Source organism: Eleutherodactylus coqui, chromosome 1 (genome assembly GCF_035609145.1).
Source record: "Eleutherodactylus coqui strain aEleCoq1 chromosome 1, aEleCoq1.hap1, whole genome shotgun sequence".
Classification (NCBI taxonomy): domain Eukaryota; kingdom Metazoa; phylum Chordata; class Amphibia; order Anura; family Eleutherodactylidae; genus Eleutherodactylus; species Eleutherodactylus coqui.
The window spans coordinates 226,024,332-226,039,466 of NC_089837.1; the positions used below are offsets into that span (position 1 = coordinate 226,024,332).

At 45.6% G+C, this 15,135-nt stretch overlaps 1 protein-coding gene across 1 annotated transcript in view; it reads right to left on the reverse strand.

The window, feature by feature from the left end:
* TNFAIP3 (TNF alpha induced protein 3) overlaps positions 1-12,941 on the reverse strand; it is a 53,497-nt gene extending 40,556 nt beyond the window's left edge. The window contains exon 1 of the mRNA XM_066606038.1: positions 12,800-12,941. The gene's annotated coding sequence lies outside the window, so the exon portion shown is untranslated. The remainder of the gene's footprint in view (positions 1-12,799) is intronic.
* Positions 12,942-15,135: the final 2,194 nt, after the last annotated feature.

Here is a 15,135-nt window from a genome sequence, read left to right on the forward strand (position 1 = left end):
TTGCTAGAGAACCAATTTGAAAGGTGCATGCCGAGCCTTTAAAAGCACAGCTGCATGTACACTCGCACCCTTCAGGTTGCTATGGACAGACACCAGAGCAAGCCAATCTGCTGAAGACAGGAGCAGGACACATGACGCGACCACCAGAATGGATAAGCTTATGGCCAGGGCTGTGAATTTTAACAATTTTTCACGGGTTTGCCAAAATTTCATATCAATGTCTTACCGATTTCAGGCAATACCACAGACCATACACCAAACCACTATTTTTTGCCATTTGGGACACTAATCTGATTTTCTATATCCAATTTTATGTAATCCTACTAGGGTATAGTTTATGCAGTATAATATATTGTGAGACATTGAAGGGGTTAACTCTGGATGGTTGCTATATTCCACCTGGGCTCAGGTATTATGCCTGTTAAGAATGAAGGGAGTCTGTGTCTCACTGCGTGGGACATGGGGTAAAAATCAGTGAGGTGATGTGATCTCCAGCATATAGTTGCTGGAAATGCTTTTTATAAAATGTGTTTGATTTATGCCTGAACTTGAAGGGGTTGCCCCGCGCCGAAACGGGTTTTTTTTTTTTTTAAACCCCCCCCCCCCCATTCGGCGCGAGACAACCCCGATGCAGGGGTTAAAAAAACGAACCGGAGAGTGCTTACCTGAATCCCGGCGGTCCGGCGTCTTCATACTCACCTGCTGAAGATGGCCACCGGGGTCTGCTCCCTCCGTGGACCGCAGCTCTTCTGTGCGGTCCATTGCCGATTCCAGCCTCCTGATTGGCTGGAATCGGCACATGACGGGGCGGAGCTACACGGAGCCGGCATTCTGCACGAGCGGCCCCATTGAAGACAGCAGAAGACACGGACTGCGCAAGCGCGGCTAATTTGGCCATCGGAGGCCGAAAATTAGTCGGCACCATGGAGACGAGGACGCCAGCAACGGAGCAGGTAAGTATAAAACTTTTTATAACTTCTGTATGGCTCATAATTAATGCACAATGTACATTACAAAGTGCATTAATATGGCCATACAGAAGTGTATAGACCCACTTGCTGCCGCGGGACAACCCCTTCAAGGCTGTATTTTGTTTATTTTTACGCTTGCTAATAAACACAGGCCAAGCCTGTATGGACGATATCTACTGTTGTGGTCTCTGACTGCCGCTCACACTGCAACCCCACTCTCTACCTGAGCAGACTCTCCCACAATATCTTAAATATGGCAGCAAGTAAAATATGCAATAGATAGGTCATGGAAACCTGGCAATAAACAGCGCAAGTGAGGACTTGTAAGCAGCAGCCTGTATATGTTGTGGGTGTTACATAGCAATGTACGCTGCCCTGTGTGCGTGAGAGCCACATTCACTGCTGGTGCCTTATGCACTACAAACATTTCAGAACCAGAGAGAGCACCTAGAAGGTGTGAGGAAACTTATAAGGCCATCCATGCTCCTTTAGGAAATATGTACACTACCGTTCAAAAGTTTGGGGTCACATTGAAATGTCCTTATTTTTGAAGGAAAAGCACTGTACTTTTCAATGAAGATAACTTTAAACTAGTCCTAACTTTAAACAAATGCACTCTATACATTGCTAATGTGGTAAATGACTATTCTAGCTGCAAATGCCTGTTTTTTTGTGCAAAATCTACAAAGGTGAATAGAGGCCCATTTCCAGCAACTATCACTCCAGTGTTCTAATGGTACAATGTGTTTGCTCATTGGCTCAGAAGGCTAATTGATGATTAGAAAACCCTTGTGCAATCATGTTCACACATCTGAAAACAGTCTAGCTCGTTACAGAAGCTACAAAACTGACCTTCCTGTGAGCAGATTGAGTTTCTGGAGCATCACATTTGTGGGGTCAATTAAACGCTCAAAATGGCCAGAAAAAGAGAACTTTCATCTGAAACTCGACAGTCTATTCTTGTTCTTAGAAATGAAGGCTATTCCATGCGAGAAATTGCTAAGAAATTGAAGATTTCCTACAACGGTGTGTACTACTCCCTTCAGAGGACAGCACAAACAGGCTCTAACCAGAGTAGAAAAAGAAGTGGGAGGCCGCGTTGCACAACTAAGCAAGAAGATAAGCACATTAGAGTCTCTAGTTTGAGAAACAGACGCCTCACAGGTACCCAACTGGCATCTTCATTAAATAGTACCCGCAAAACACCAGTGTCAACATCTACAGTGAAGAGGCGGCTGCGGGATTTTGGGCTTCAGGGCAGAGTGGCAAAGAAAAAGCCATATCTGAGACTGGCCAATAAAAGATTAAGATGGGCAAAAGAACACAGACATTGGACAGAGGAAGACTGGAAAAAAGTGTTGTGGACGGATGAATCCAAGTTTGAGGTGTTTAGATCACAAAGAAGAACGTTTGTGAGACGCAGAACAAATGAAAAGATGCTGGAAGAATGCCTGACGCCATCTGTTAAGCATGGTGGAGGTAATGTGATGGTCTGGGGTTGCTTTGGTGCTGGTAAGGTGGGAGATTTGTACAGGGTAAAAGGGATTCTGAATAAGGAAGGCTATCACTCCATTTTGCAACGCCATGCCATACCCAGTGGACAGCGCTTGATTGGAACCAATTTCATCCTACAACAGGACAATGACCCTAAACACACCTCCAAATTGTGCAAGAACTATTTACAGCAGAAGCAGGCAGCTGGTATTCTATCGGTAATGGAGTGGCCAGCGCAGTCACCAGATCTGAACCCCATTGAGCTGTTGTGGGAGCAGCTTGACCGTATGGTTACGCCAGAAGTGCCCATCCAACCAATCCAACTTGTGGGAGATGCTTCTAGAAGCGTGGGGTGCAATTTCTCAAGCTTACCTCAACAAATTAACAGCTAGAATGTCAAAGGTGTGCAATGGTGTAATTGCTGCAAAAGGAGGATTCTTTGACGAAAGCAAAGTTTGATGTAAAAACAATGTTATTTCAAATACAAATCATTATTTCTAACCTTGTCAATGTCTTGACTCTATTTTCTATTCATTTCACAACGCATGGTGGTGAATAAGTGTGACTTTTCATGGAAAACACAAAATTGTTTGGGTGACCCCAAACTTTTGAACGGTAGTGTAAATGGGAAGATGGAACAATATCTCTGTAGCGCTACCTATTGAAAGGCAGTAGAGGACCATGGATGGCCTTATAAGTCTCCTCATACGTTGTAGGTGCTCTCCTTAAGAAAACACTATACCCTTCCAGACCCACATCTATAGTCCTCTCACTAGCCAAGCCAGAAGAAACCTACTGCACACTACTAAGGGCCAAAAGCCCTGAAACAGCTGTCTATGCATGGTTGTTTTTGCTTTGGCTCGTAATTCCCAGTGATTGTTCAAACTTCCCATCAGCACCAGGAAAAGAGACATTGCAGTGCAGATATCCAGGTAGTGTAGCTATTTATTTCTTAGTAGGGGAGCATTCAACAAATAACACTTGCTTTTGTTATCTTCTCTTCCTCATTCAGACTTCTCCTTCCCTTTTTTTTTATTTCATATTTTTATTTCACAGCTAGTTTAATTTCCTGTTACCCAGACTCAATAATCAACTAATGATTAACCCCTTAGTGACGGAGCTTTTTTGCTTTTTTCCATTTTTGTTTTTTCCTACTCCCTTTTAAAAAATCATAGCTCCTTTATTTATCCATCGAAGTCGCTGTATGTGGGCTTGTTTTTTGCGGGATGAGTTGTATTTTTCAATGGCACTATTTATTGTACCATATAATTTACTGAAAAACTTTTTAAAAATTCTTAGCGGAGAGAAATGGAAAAAAAACGACATTCCACCATCTTTCAGTGCGTCCTGTTTCTACAGCACACAAATTGCAACAAAAATGACCTGATATTTTTATTCTATGGGTCAGTACAATTACTACGATACCAAACTTGTATAGTATTTTTTTTGCTGTAGTACTTTTATTTTTTTTTAAGATATTTTATTTTATTTTCTGCGGTCATTTTGTGCGTGCAATACCTTTTTTATTTTTTCGTCGACGTAGTTGAGTAAGGGCTCATTTTTTGCGGGATGTCCTGAAGTTTCCGATAGTATCAATTTGGAATACATACGACTTTTTGATCACTTTTTATTGCGTTTTTTCTGGGAGACAGAGTAACTAAAAAAGTGTATTTCTGGCGTTCTTTATTTTTTTTTTCACACGACGTTCACTGTGCAGGAAAAATAATGCACTACTTTGATAGATCAGACTTTTACGGACGCGGCGATATCAAATACATATTTTTATTTTATGACTTAGATTTTTTAATAATTGATATGGCAAAAGGGGGGGTGATTTAAACTTTTATAACTTTTTTTTTTTTTTTTAACAATTAAAAAAACTTTATTGATCTTTTTTTTTTACTTTACTTTAAAGTCCCCCTGGGGGACTTTAACATGCGATGCTTTGATCGCTCCTGCAGTATGACGTAATGCTATAGCATTACGTCATACTGCTTTTTTACAGGCAGTCTATGAAGCCACCCTGTGTGGATGGCTTGATAGGCAGTCTGCTAAGGCAGCCCTGGGGCCATTCATTAGGCCCCCGGCTGCCATGACACCTGCACGGCTCCACCGATCTCACTGCGGGGGGGCCGTGCGGGACCCCCGAACAGCGTTCGGGGGATTTAAATGCCGCTGTCAGAATTGACAGCGGCATTTAAAGGGTTAATAGCTGCGATCGGCCGAGCGCAGCTATTGCCCGCGGGTGTCAGCTGTAATAAACAGCTGATGCCCGCGCTGTATGGAGGGAGATAGCGGCGCTACCTGCCTCCATACACGTCCTGCAACAGTAGGACGTAGTTTCCCGATGGGGCGGTCGTTAAGGGGTTAAGAATATGTTTATAAATCTTTTGGAAATTGTTATAAAATTATCATTTGATCTCTGGCAGTAATTAGCTGAATTATTTTAAATATCCCAAAGTTACCTAACTGTAATGGGGTTAGCATAAAAGGCTCCTATGGATAAGAAGGGTCAATTGCATCCTTGTCTACAATTGCTTTATGATTTGTTTGCAGAACAACCTGGCTTTTATCCCAGTGCACTGCGCAGACTGTAGAAGAGGAAAATGCACTGGAAAAGGTGTTTTTGTGGTTGTTTTTTTTTTTCCTCACATTTTCTGCCGTTTTTTAGTCAGTATGCCATAGGAAAGATGTTTTTTTATGCATTTTTCCATAGGCGTAAGGTGACCTTCACACTGCTGAGAAAATCTCACAATTTGTTTGCGATGTGACACTGAGTGAAAACACATGATTATGAAACCAATGATTTTCAAAGGTTTCATTGTCATTTGCGATGTTTTCACTCATGTGATGCTGCTTGGAAACACAAATCGCAGCATGTCCTTTCTTTTTGCGCCCACCTCATTGAAAACAATAGGAGAACATCGCAATCCCCTGCTACGGCTGTGACAGCTGCAGCGGGAGATCTCGTCAGCCCTGCAGGGATGCGAAGCTGTCACATCCATGGGTTCACATATGTTTTCAATGGGGCTGTAGAGCATCGCTATCTCCTGCTGCGGCTGACACAGCCGCGGCAGGGATGAAGGGAACCCTCACAGTGATGTGAGGCTGTTTCCATGTGAAAAAGCCATATATCATTTCAGAACGATTGTGAGAGCGATATCGGGCCGTGAATCATGGTCTGATTTCGCCCTCGCCAGTATGAAGGAGCCCTAACTATAGGACTGCAATAAACACACACATGAAAAAAGTGCATATTAAAATAGTTTTTTTTCCACAAGCCAAAAAACCTGCATAAAGTAAGCCTATTGGTGCTTTTACCATATATTGCAGCAGTAGTTAACTACTTTTTGTAAAGCTCTACTTACCTGGGTCTGCTGTAAACCATCAGACATGGATTAGATATTTCCCCTGAGGCATTTAGGCATCAAACAAATGCCATAGTACAGCACTAAATACCTCTCCAGAGGAGGCATACAAATTCTACAATACAGCACAAAATACCTCCAATCACAAAATGTATTCAGCATAATTCCACAGCATTAGGGCTTATTTACATGTCAGTATTTTTCATCAGTATTTTGTAAACCTGAACCAGGAGTGAAACCTGCAGAGAGAAAGTTAAAGGGGTTTTCCAGTGAAATACTATTGATGACCTATCATCAGTATAGGTCATCAATAGGGGTCTGCCGCTCGGGACCCTGACCAATCAGTCCAGCGGGTGCATGTTGTCAGCGCCACAATAACTTCGAGGTCGGAGCGGAAGCCTCTGCGCTGACCTCTGTGTAGTGGCCGGCGCTTGTACCTGCAGGCAATGATTTTTTAAATGAGAGCCGTGCATGCAGTTACAAGCGCCGGACATTACATGGGAGGTTGGCGCGGAGAATTCCGCTCAAAATACACAGAGTTCGGCATATAGCCATTGAAATTATTGCCTGCAGTTAGAAGTGCTGGCCACTACCGAGAGGCCGATGTAAAGGCTTACGCTCCAACCTCTGTGTATTTGGAGTGGAAGTCTCTGCGCGGACCTCCCATGTAGTGGCTGGTGCTTGACGCTAATTTTTTCCCGAGTCCATAACGGCAGTCAGAATAATCCCTAGATCAACATTTGAAGTTCCTACCGGACTCGAGGGCCGTCAGTCAAAAGATGTCTGGAACAACAACCCCTCTGGTTATTTAACCCTTTCCAATCCATTTATTTTTTCTCACCCATTCTCCCCAGCTCCAAATAAATTGGAGCTGGGAGAATGGGTGAGAAAAAATACATTTTCCCTGCACCCTCCTGATCTGACAGAGTTCAGGAGGGTGCAGGGAGGGACCTGCTTACCTGACCTGCGTCTTGTGCATTCTCCTTCTGCCTCCCGGCTCAGCGATCATGTGACCGCTGGGGTCAGGTGACACCTGGCGGTCACATGATTGCCGGGTCGGGAGACAGAAGGAGAATGCACAAGACGCCGGTCAGGTAAGCAGGTCCTTGCACGGTGCAGGCTTCCGGCTCGGCGTTCATGTGACCGCCGGGGGTCAGGTAACACCGGCGGTCACATGATCGCCGGCCGGAATCTATGCATTGCATAGCGCTAATTGAGCGCTATGTAATGTATAAAGAAGTGGGCAGAAAGGGTTAAAAACCCTTTCTGCCTTCTCCTCGGGGGTCCTCGATGATGACCAGTAAAGGAGTGCATCTGCACCCGATGTGCCTGACGATCAGGTGCAGATCCACTCCTGCACTGCAGTGTCGGGCCTGCCCCGACATCGGAGCTGTGGAGGAAAATGATGATGTCGGGGCAGGCCCGACATTGGACTGGAAAGGGTTAATGTCTATATCCTGAAATGCTCCAAAAAGACATCTAGTTTCCTCTTAAACTCCTCAATTGATTTTGCCATCATCACGTCCTCAGGCATAGAGTTCCGCAGTCTCACTGCTCTTACAGTAAAGAACCGGCATCTGTGTTGATGAAACCTTCTCTCCTCTAAACGTAGAGGATGCCCTCTTGTTACCATCACTATGTATTTATACATAGCTATTTGGTCGCCCCTTAACTGCCTTTTTTTCCTTGGTGAATAATCTCAATTTTGATAGCCTCTCTGGGTATTCCAGTCCTCTTATTCTGTTTATTAATTTAGTTGACCTTCTTTGAACCCCCAAAAGTCTTTCCTGAGAACCGGTGTCCAGAACTGTACACAATATTTCATGTGAGGCCTGACAAGTGCCTTATATAGTGGTAGAATAATGTTCTTGTCCCTCACCCCTATACCTCCTTTAATGCACCCCAAAAGTTTATTCGCCTTTGCAGCAGCTGACTGGAAATTATTGCTCCAGTTAAGTCTACAGTCAACTAGTACCCCCAAGGCTAAGAATCAATGACTGAACTAGAAATAATTAAAGGATCAAGAATACACTGACATGAAACAAGATAGAGTAGAAGCAAACAATGAACACTGGATTAAAATGTACATAGCTTACCCTTTAACACATTGCATTGCAAAAGCCAGGAATATTTATCCCTTTAGTGACGGCCCCATTGGGAAACTACGTCCTGCCTGAGTGGCCTTTAATCCTAGAGGACGTAGAATTATGCGTCCTTTTAGGATTAATGCCCCTCAGGCTCTGGACGTGACAGCTCCATGCTGTCGGTGCTCGCAGGTAGCCGACAGCATGGAGTTGTCATCCCGGGCTGCGGGCAGTCCCCCCCCGGCATTGCGATTGGTGCTATCCAATGGATAGCGCCGATCACAATAAAGTTTAAAAAAAATGAAAAAAGTTAGACATTCAGCTGCCCTGATCGGATCCATCAGGGCAGCTGAAAGTACTCACCTGCCTTCCGTAAAGCCTGCCGCGGTGAATGGGTCCTCCGGGACCCAGCGCTGAACCAGGAGATGTTCCCCAGAACTGCGGCGAGTGGTCCCCAGGCCCGCGATTGACGCTATCCAGTGGATAGCGGCGATCGCGAAAAGGTTTTTAAAAAGTGTCAGTTTCAACTCCCCTCATGGATCAGATCCATGAGGGGAGGTGAAAATACCCACCTCGGGTCCTCCAGCGATGTCCTCATCTCCCGAGACCCGAGGTCCCCTTCTGCGCATGCACAGAGGGGCTCGGGCCCCGGGAAATTCAAAATCCCTCTGCTCCTGGCTGCCATGTGTAGCCAGGAGCAGAGGGATGTCACTGGGAACATGATCACTGTTATCCAATGGATAACAGTGATCATTTATAGTACAAAAAAGTGAAAAAAAAGTTTTAAAACGTTAAAAAGCTTATGTTTTCATCTCCCCTCACGGATCATATCCGTGAGAGAGGATGAAATTACGTAACTAAGGCCCCCGGATTTATCCGCAGACCTTATCCCAGCTTCTGCGCACGCACCCATCGCCAAAATGGCAGACGCATGCGCTAAAGCCGTGGATTGCCAGGGTAATTTTAAAATCTCCCTGCTCCTGGCTACAAAACTTAGCCAAGAGCCTGGAGATTTCACGGAGAGCTGCAGTGAGTGGTTCCTGATCACGTGTTCGCCGTTATCCAATGGATAATGGAAATCACGTAAAAGTAAAAAGAGGTGAAGCTTCATCTCCCCTCACCGATGTGATCGGTGAGAGGAGATGAAACTTTTTACCGGAGGCCTCCGTATTTGCACCCCGACGCGATCTTCCTCCGTGAACTTTCCCGGATTCTGCACATGTGACCACCAGCAAAACACCGGACACATGCGCAGGAGTCGGGGAGCCCAGGAAACTTAAAATCTCCTTACTCCCAGCAATCAATGGTCGCCGAGAGACTGGAGCAGTGACCTTGTTGAGCGGTCGCCGGTCATGTGATAAAAAGGTAGTGATCTACCTTAGGCCTGTCTCACGTGACCGGATAGGAATTACGGATTCCGCATGCTTCTGATCCGCGGTAATACGCAGATCAATCGCATTGGATTACAAAATTCCGCTCACATTAGTGGGTCGGAATTACGTAATCCACTCATAGAAAAGAGAGCGCAGCAGGTTCTATTTTACTGCGGCTATCCGCAGCATAGAGCCCATTGTGCTCTATGGTCACGGATATACCCACAGCCCATACGCAACTACATTGTGTATGGGCTGCGGGTATCCGTGTCATCGCTAAGCGACGGTGCAGGAAATACAAACAACAAAAAAAAGTGTACTGCGAATGACCGCCTGTGTTAGTAGGCAGTTATGCGCAGTACATTACGCGGCCGTACGCAGGGCTCACAGCTGGGATTCGCTGCGGGCCTCCGCAAGCGGATTCCACATCTGGTCGTGTGAGCCCGGCGTTATTCAGACCGCTACCTGTAATACGTAATTTACAAGAAGCCCCGGGAACGTTCGCCTTCATGCAGTTCAATGAGCAGCTTGTTGAGCGCCCTCTGTGTGAGACTGCCGCACCTCAGCAAGCTTACGAACACTCATGGAGCGCCACTTTTGACACCCCATACCCGCCGCTGAGGCCACGAAATACTCCCCAAAAAGCATGATAGAAGGGGGAATACCCGTTTTTATTGCCCCATGTACCCATCCCAACCAGCCTCCGTAATTACCCCTGTCTTCGGAAATACCACACAGTTCACATTATTACTTTTATCTAAGATTTGGGAACGCCGAAAAGGGTGCGGGGGGATGGGGGGGGGTAATTTTTTTTAACGTGCCAATTTTTATTCTGCACAAGTGGGCAATGGGGCCAGGAATTTATTCAGTTGTGCCCTGCAATCCAATGGGTGTTCCCTCCATTACAGGCCTTGCCATGTTTCCTGTAAGTAGATTAGAGCCACAACGGGAATGTTTTTGAACACAGGACGAATGGGGGTATCAATTTTGGGGTGAAAGTCTTCATACCTATGTACACTGTCGCGGGGCGACCTCTCTTCATACAGCGCGGGCATCAGCTGTTTATTACAGCTGACAACCGCGGGTAATATCTGCAACCGGCTGTGCGGCCGATAGTGGCTATTAACCCTTTAAAGGCCCCTGTCAATTCTGACAGCTGTATTTAAATCCCCCGAACGATGTTTGGAGGGGTCCCGTACGACCCCCCCCTCCCCCCCCGCGCGGTGAGATCAGGGGAGCTGTGCAGGTGTCATGGCAGCCAGGGGCCTTCTGAAAGGCCCCAGGGCTGCCTTAGCAGACTGCCTATCAAGCCATCCCCGTGGGGTGGCTTAATAGACTGCCTGTCAAATCACAGTATGACGTAATGCTATTACGTCATACTGAAGGAGCGATCAAAGCATCGCATGTTGTGGACCCCCAGGGGGGCTTAAAAGAAAAGTGAAAATAAGATCAATAAAGTTTTATTAATTGTAAAAAAACAAAAACAAAAAAAGTTATAAATGTTTAAATCACCCCCCTTTTTTCCATATCTATAATTAAAAAATTTAAATCCTAAAAGAAAAATACATATTTGGTATCGCCACATCCGTAAAAGTCCGATCTATCAAAGTAGTGCATTATTTACTCTGCACAGTGAACCTCGTCTGAAAAAAAAATAAAGAACGCCAGAAATGCACTTTTTCAATTACCCTGTCCCCCCCAAAAAACGCAATAAAAAGCGATCAAAAAGTCATATGTATTCCGAGTTGGTACTAATGTAAACTACAGGACATCCTGCAAAAAATGAGCCCTCGCACAACTATGTCGATGGAAAAATAAAAATGTTATTGCGCGCAGAAGATAGCGGCAGAAAATAATTGAAAAAAATTAAAGTTTGGTAACATAGCAATCATACAGACCCATAGAATAAAGTTATTATGTCGTTTTTGTTGCAGCTTGTTCGCTGTAGAAACCAGACGCACTGAAAGATAGTGGAATGTCGTTTTTTTTCTTCATTTTACTCCAATTTTTAAAACGTTTTTCAGTACATTATATGGTACATTATATAGCACCATTGAAAAATACAACTCGTCCCGCAAAAAACAAGCCTTCTTACAGTGATATTGATGAATAAATAAAGGAGTGCTGATTTTTTTAAAGGGGAAGGAAAAAACGAAAGTTTAAAAAAAAGGGGTCTGCGTTATTAAGGGGTTAATAAATGAGACTTTTGTGTTACAGTGTCATTCTTGCAGAGAGTAATTTATAGTTGTCACATGACAAGTTTTATGTGTTTCTACCGCACTTCTGCATAGTGGACTAAGAAAGCTTATACATACTAATCAAGTGAAAGTTCAGAGATTTGATTAGCCTGGAAATTCCAGACAACGGGACTACAGTCATGTAAAAGGTACATCACGATTGTATTTCTTTGCATAGATTTTAGAAATAGTGACGTAAGGCCCATTTACACTGGACGAAGCACGGGCAAGCGATGCCCGACACTCGTCCCTGTATCCCTACGCTCCTGTGTTCCTGCATGGGAGCTAGCACAGCTGGCTCACACATGGAGCAGCCAGCATGGGGGGGGTGGGGCAGTGCAGGAGATTTCTCTCCTCTCAATCCCCCGCCGCTCTCCATTGAGATACACAGCGACCGTTCGCTATTGAACGGCGGCTGTTTAAGCTGCACGATGAGCGATGATCTTCGTCACTCATCTTTTAGCAGCACAAAAGATGAGCGATGAAGATCATCGCTCATCGTGCAATTTAAACAGCTGCCATTCAGTAGTAAACGGCTGTGTTATGTGAATAGAGAGGGGCGGGGGGGGGGGGGGCGAGAGGAGAGAAATCTCCTGCACTGCCCCACCCCCCATACTGGCTGCTCTGTGTGCGACCAGCTGTGCTAGCTCCTGTGCAGGAGCACACGAGCGCGGACACACAGGGACAAGTGTCAGGCATCGTTTCCCCGACACTCGTCTAGTGAAATGGGCCTTTAAAGTGTAACTGTACTTTCAACAAACTTTTGAAATGTGATAGGGACATGTCAAAAGTTTAGATCGGTAGGGGTCTGGGTGCTGAGACCCCAATTGATCACTAGAATAAAGCAACAGAATTGCCAGGCTGAGAGCTGTCTGTACTTGCTAACTGAAGTTCACTCATGATCAGTGGTTGAACGGGTGAACACTCCTGATAACCACACAAACTATACCACTGCTGTTGGCAAGTGTTCGAGTCCCTCAATAGGTTTATGGATAGTGGGGAAGGAGACCATAAGTCAGGATGCATTATTGCTCTTTAAGGGGTGTGGCAATGTCTGCATAGGGGGTGGGGTCAGCGACGACACCGCGGCTCCCTCAGTCCATGCAAAAGTATATTCAGAAACAACACGAAAATCCAGTGTAAACACATCAGCCACTGGCAGGACATACTCAGTGCTATGAAAATAATAAACAGTTGCCCATCAGGGCACTAACTAAACAGTAGCTTTCCTTACTCACTACTAACACATTGGCCTAACATCACTTCACATACCCAACAAGGTTCCAGTCTGGAGGCGTCCTTCCCCTTCAGATTAGTGGCGTTACCACAGCCTGGTCTCTCATAAACGTCAGGCTTTCAGTCTCCTCTTAGCCTCCCTCTTAGGGAGTAGCTCCAGCTCTCTCAGAGCCTGGCACAGAACGTCTTTCAGCAACAGCTTGCAGCTTGGCTCTCAGCTTGTACCCCCAGCTTGCAGCCAGGAACTGAATATGTCTGGAGAACTTAGCTCCTCTAGATAAACACGCATGGCTGTCCCTGCTGATTAGCAAACATTTAGTACACAGACCTGGATACAGCCCCCTGCAGGCCATTCTCTGAATAGACTTGCCAGAGGGGGCATTATTACTTTCTAGAGGGAAAAGAAGACGACACTATTACTTTCTAGGGTACACACAAAGAAAATTATTACTTTCTAGGGGGTTACACAAGAGGCATTATTTGTCAGAGGCACAACAGTAGGTGTTATGATAAGGGGGACACAAAAGGAGCATTATGACTGTGTGGGACTATTGAGAAAATCACTAGTACTCTGCATCAGATGGAGAAAAAGGAAATTGATCAATTCCAATCAGAGATGAAGTCACCCATGAGGTTCACGATATGACTGTACTGTAATAATTTATACGCTCTGCAGAGTGCATGTGTAGAACGTGTATCTACCACTATATGATTACTATACAGTGGTGATATTGGTCTTTGTACAGTGATTTTTTTTTTAATTCAGTTACAGTTTGTCCTGGTCAATAATATGAATCAGTAATTAGTCATGCTAATGGTCATGAAAAGGGCAGTATTATTTGGGCCTTGAATAGAGTATCATTGGTAACTTAGGCCGGTATTAGTGTATCTTGACACCACCAGAAGCTAGGGGTTTGACAGGAGGAACGCCCCTCTCACACCCCTAGCTCCCAATTGGACTAAAAAGCTAAGATCCTGGAATGAGCCAAAGTGCATGGGGAAGCGGCATAGTAATTGAGTGAGGAGGGCTTGCTGTCCGTTAGCCGCTGCTCACCTGAAGCGCTGTAAGCGGCTCTCCCCCGTCCTCCCAGCTGTTGTCCTCCTACTTCTGCTGTCTGAGGCAGTGTTTGGCCGACGCATGTCTGGAAGCACTGTAAGTGGCTCTCCCCCGTCCTCCCAGCTATCGTCCTCCTACTTCTGCTGTCTGAGGCAGTGTCCGGCCGGCGCATGTCTGAACATTTTGCCCTCTGCTGCTACAGGTGGACAGCCCTGCGCTGTGTCCTGCCACATGGCAAGCGGCGGTAAGGAAATGGAGGGGAGAAGTTGGGGGGAAAGGCCTTCAGCCGCGCCGCCGGGAAACACGCACCACGGTCTTGTAGGTTCCCTGATGGCCACCCCACTCAGCGCTGTCACACACAGCGGGATGCTTTGCTCTTGCTTGCCGCCGGAGAGCCCTTTTCAGCTACGCCAATGCGCGCCTCCTGCTCGGGGCCAACTAGAAAGATGTGTGCGGCCCTCCATGAATGTACGCGGGGAGGGTGTTTCAGCTGGGCTGCATAGCAGCGGGGTCCGTTCTTGTTGCCGGGCGAGGGGAGTGGGTTTTAGGTGTCCCAATGCACAGATCGGCAATAAACGGAGGTAAAGGAATCCCAACATTTCGGGTGCTGCCTCAGCTTACTGGGCTAACAGGACCTGATGCACAGCAAGCTCTTCCAGCCAATCACGTACAGGGGGCGTCAACCCCTGTCAATCTTGACTCCACCAGTAAATCCTGGTGGCATCATGATACACTAATACCACTTAGGCCTTTGCTTTTTATTTAATAACAGTATAGAGGTAAAAATGAATTACTGCATGGTGGTTATATTTGCTTGTGGTATAGCAGCAATAATGTTTTATGATAACTATATATCTATATAAAATTTTTTGGAGGGTGAAGAGGACATATGCTTTGAGACTTAGCAATACCCCTCGTTCATATAGCATTTGTGAACTACACTAAATGATCACAGCATTTGGAACAACTGGTGTGTGATCAGTAACACAGTACCACATGATGGACGCGTCATGATCTGCTTTTAAATAATGGGCCGACCTTTCCGCAGCAGAAGGCAACATTTAGCAGTCATGGATAAACGTGGTTACTACCTTCACCACAGACAGATTGTTAGTGCCCAGAGGTATGGCGTATTTCAGAAACAGTCACAGAGTGCTATTGTCAACAGAACAGTTCTCGGTGTCATTGAGCTCGGATCACTAGAGAATGGTTGGAGGAACCTGTCAATGAATTCTCCACACTGCCTTGGCCCCAAACCCACCGAACTGTAACCCCATTGAACATATTTGGTATATATGCTAGAAAGGCCTGTGAG